This window comes from Portunus trituberculatus, chromosome 38 (assembly GCF_017591435.1).
Source record: "Portunus trituberculatus isolate SZX2019 chromosome 38, ASM1759143v1, whole genome shotgun sequence".
NCBI lineage: Eukaryota > Metazoa > Arthropoda > Malacostraca > Decapoda > Portunidae > Portunus > Portunus trituberculatus.
In genome coordinates, this window is record NC_059292.1 from 10093113 (window position 1) to 10098112 (window position 5000).

Below are 5000 nucleotides of genomic sequence, written 5' to 3' on the forward strand. Positions count from 1 at the left end.
ACACGTGAATTTAATGGGCCATAAAGGCAAATTGTGAAGGAGACTGTGGCCGAAATGCGTCTACCCAAGTTAGTGGACATGAAGGAGGGAATGCAGGTGTGTGCAGGTTGTGGGTTTGTTCTTCTTGTCGTCGTGATAGTCTTTTTTTTTCTCTTTTTTTTGGGGATTTTTTTTTTCATGCGCGACTCGGTTCTGTATAAAATTTGACTTCATTATCCCAAAAGCGGACGTGGTTTTGTAAAGTTGTTCCTTCGTCCTCTCTTTGTTTTGGTTCACTGACCAGACTCACTATTATGGTCTGTCTGCCTCCTCCTCCTCCTCCTCCTCCTCCTCCTCTTCATCCTCCTCCTCTACTTTTCTTCCACTTCCAAAAAAGCGTGAATGACATGCCTGTTTGTGTGTACATTTCTCCGTTTGCTTGTCTACCTGTCTGTTTCTAAGTAACTGACTGTTTATCTTACCGTTTAGTCCGTTTGTATTTGTCTGTCTGTCTACTTATCTCCCTGTCTGTGTCTGTCGATCTGTTTGTCTGCATGCATGTACTGTATTATGAATGGATGCATGCACCTGTCTGTCTGTCTGTGTGCCTGTCATTATGTTTGTCCCTTAGTCCTCCTGCCCCCATCTCTCTCTCTCTCTCTCTCTCTCTCTCTCTCTCTCTCTCTCTCTCTCTCTCTCTCTCTCTCTCTCTCTCTCAATCAAGCGGTACAAGGAAACAAAACACTATTACACCCTCGCCCCTACTACTACCACCACCACCACCACCACCACCATCACCACCACCACCACCACCACCCCGATAGGACCTTCTCGCAGGGCAGGGATCCGGTGCGACTGGGAGACCCGCTTTGGCCGCCTGCCCGCCGCGGGAAACAAGGCCCCAGTGTAGTAGTATGAGGGGAAGCGAGACTGGCCCTTCCTCCCTTTCCCCTTCTACCCCTCACACCTGGCTAATTATACCTGCCCACACCCGCCGCAGCAGACACGCGCGTTACGCCAGCATAGAGCATCAGCATGTGTTGTGTTGTGCTAATGTGAACTTATTGTTGTTATTGTGGCTCATTTTTTGTTGCGGGGATGAGCGGCGCAGTGAGGCACAGGGTGAGTGAGGATTAGAGGTGAGGGAGAGAGGGGAACGGGGAAAGGGTGAGTTAATGTGTTGGTGATGTTGTTGTGATGTGTTTGTGATGTGATGTGTGTGTATGAAGGGGGGGGGGAGATATTTTGGGCGGATGGAGTGTATGTTCGTTGATTTTTTTCTTTCTTTCCGTTTTTTTGGTCAGGTTAACGTTTTTTTCTCGCGTGTATGTTATGTTTGGTTGACTGTTTGTTTACCCCTCGCCTCTGTGTGTCAGCGAGGTTAGAGTTCGGACATTTTAAACAAACAATGCACTTTCTTTTCCTTTCTACTATTTCCTACAGTGCAATAGGTTATATAATCTGCTGCTCTCTACTCTTCACTAATACAATCCAAGGCTCGAGGAAAAGGTAAACAGAGGAGACCAAAGCAGAAATCCGACGTTCATTCAGACATTTCCCCACTCAGACCAACACATGACACAATATAAACCAGGAGGAGGAAGAGGAGGAGGAGGAGGAGGAGGAGGAGGAGGAGGAGGAGGAGGAGGAGGAGGAGGAGGAGGAGGAGGAGGAGGAGGAGGAGGAGGAGGAGGAGGAAGAAGCCATTGTCGCCACACACACAACAGACAACTTAAGATACACCAAGAATACCCAAGCCTTGTAAAACACTCTCCCTGAACATACACTTCTCCACCCCTATGCATCTCTTTAACCTCCCTCAGCTACCTCACCCCATGCCCTATGTAACTCCCTGGCGACCTCCCCCAACCTTCCCCGTCACATGTACATGTACACACACACACACACACACACACACACACACACACACACACACACACACACACACACACAAGAGCTTCGACGTCCTTATCGGAGCACGCGGCAATTTTTCTTCGTTTTCAACACTTGGGGCGGAGCGGGTCTGATTTACGACGGGGGCGACGATCCCCTGCACGTGTTGCGTCATCGCCACGCCGTCAGGGCCCCAGTTATCGCATCGTTTGTAAGCTTACACGTCGTGGCCAGTAGCGAGGGTCCAAGGGAGTGGATAGGGAAATGGGGGCAAGTGTGTGGTAGGGTGAGGATTTGAATATTGGGGTGAAAACTTGATTCGCTGCATGGGTTTTCGATGGCGAGGTGAACAAGGCAGCGGTAGAGATAGCTGAGACGACAGGAAGGGGATGAGGTAAGAGTGTGTGAGGGGACATAACGGGAGAATCGGTATTGGGATGGGTTGGGAGAGGGAGGAAAGGGGGATTCTGACTGCCCGGGCTTAGGGAGGGGTCAGGGGACAGCGTGAGAGCAAGGATGGGAGGAGAGGAGGAGGAGGAGGAGGAGGAGGAGGATCTTCTGACCGTGTGACCCAGCGCTGTGCCGTGCAGAGAACATACTGGTGAAGAAAAGTTTGGACGATTTATTAGTGCAGCCAAAGTTGTTTCATTACAGCAACCTCGTTCATCAGGAGGAATTGTGGATTGTCCCTGCTTCCTTTATTCATTCGCTTATTTATTTAGGGACAGCGTTACTTTATTCATTCACTCAGTAAGATAAACGGTAAAGGTCGGTAATGATTCCCTGTTGATAACAAGAGGTATTATCAAGGCATAGGTTTGTAATTACGACTCTCTCATTCACTATTCACACTCACATGTATTCTCCCTCTGCCATCAGAGCATGCGGTGTGCAGGAATTATTCAGAGGGCAACTCGCAGGTCATTTATTAATTCATCAGTGTTACGAGTGAGGCTGAGCTATGAGAGGTAGAGAGGGGAGAGGCAGAGAGCTGACATTATCACATTGTAACATACTTCCACGCACGACACATCACCACACTAGCATGTGACTATATTTCTCCTACATAATAATAGTAAACAATAGATTACAACACATCTCTCTCTCTCTCTCTCTTTTTAATAATAAAGCTATTTTTTCTTCGAATTTCATAGTAAGGTGTAGTGCAGTGTAACAAGATTGAATATTGAGTAGTTGTAAATCTCTTGTATTGCAATATAATCATCAGTCTTTGTGATGCTGCTGCAGGACAAAGGCGGGAAGACAACGCGTTCCAATGCAGTGAGGGAGGATGGAGTGTGGTGTAACTGTACGGTAGCAGAACTAACTTGCACATTCCTGACAACCTGCAACTTCCTTGTCCGTGTTCTTGTTTCTTACTCACCCACTTCATCACCTCCCAGCGCCACCACGACCACCACCACCACCACCACGTTCTCTCATACCACAAACCTTTCTTTTTTTTCCCCACCTTTAATCATCACCCTCTCCGCAGCACCACCACAGGTATGTAAAGGGTAGGGAAAAAAAAAATGACATTCTTCTGCCGCACCTCATCCCATCCGTCACTTCCACCTCGCATCATGCCTCCGTCACCTGCGTCTCAAGGGCATGGACGAGGCCGCCTCCTGGTTGCCCTGTCCTCTGTTACCTTTCTACACAAGTGACATGGAGTTGGTCTGGTCCTCTCTCCATTACCGTTTCGCCTTTCGTCCCCTCCCAGCTTCCTCCTCCTCCTCCTCCTCCTCCTCTTACTCCTCCTCCTGTGGTGCGCGTGTGTGTATTATGCATTGTCTGGAGGGACCGCTAGTACTTCTTTTCTTGGCCTGTTACCTTCCATCTCATCTCTTTTGCTCTCCTTTTTCTTCTTTTACTTTCACTTTTAATACTGTTTTTCCCGTCTTATTTTCTTTATTTTCTGTTACTCTCACTTATAAAAGTTTCCTTCTTTTCTCATTGCTTTCTGTTTTCTCTTTTTTTTCTCGTTTCTTTTTACTCTCATTTAAGAAAGTTTCCTTCTTCCTTACTTAGCCTTAGTCCTTTTTCCTTTTCAGTCTTAAACTTTCCTTTCCTCTCCCTTCAAATGTCCCTCTTTTGTTTTACTTTCCTTTTATCATGAAACTCACAAACTTCATCTCCCACCTTCCATCGTGCATCTGTCTTCTTTTTTCTCTCTTCCACTACATTTCTCTCTCTCTCTCTCTCTCTCTCTCTCTCTCTCTCTCTCTCTGCTTGCTTGCTCTTATGAAACTTCCTTACCACTCCTCCCACTTCTCCCTCCCTCCCTGATCTTCTCACCCTCTCAGTCTGACTCAGGCAAGAGGTGCGCCATTCGTGGATTCGCTTCCTCCTCCTCCTCTTCCTCCTCCTCCGGCTCACCCTTGCCCCGCCGGCCCGCTCACCTGCCAAACGGGAAACAAAGCGTGTCACCTTCCCACGCTGCGTCTTGCTGCCAAGGAAATCAATCAGTGTACTTGGTAAAATAATGCCGCTTTGTTATTTATACTCATCATGTCTAGAATGGATGGGATCACACTCTCTTTCTCTCTCTCTCTCTCTCTCTCTCTCTCTCTCTCTCTCTCTCTCTCTCTCTCTGTAAAGGTAAGCATTATTTTTGTATATGTTTTTGTAATTTAGAATTTCGTATCACGTTGGCATTACAATTTTTTTTCCGTAAACTAACTAACGAACTGAGTGTGTGTGTGTGTGTGTGTGTGTGTGTGTGTGTGTGTGTGTGTGTGTGTGTGTGTGTGTGTGTGTGTGTGTGTGTGTGTGTGTGTGTGTGTGTGTGTGTGTGTGTGTGTGTGTGTGTGTGTGTGTGTGTGTGTGTGAGGTGTCCATAAGGGCAGGCCACATTACCCAATTGGTTTACCAGTAATATCCCCTTTAGCTGAGTGATTACTACACCCTTGCTCCAGTGACTACCACTGCCGTCGCTTGTACTGCACCCTCGTGTCTTCTACTCCTCCACCCTCTCCTCCCCACCCACCAAGTGATCGATCCCCTGACGTGTGTATATACAGTCAGCGAATCAAGCATCATCCTCACCTGTGACTGACGTATCGCGAAATGATCGAAACCCACCTGTTTGTTTTCACTGTGACTTTACAATGTTTCACTCGCGTCGC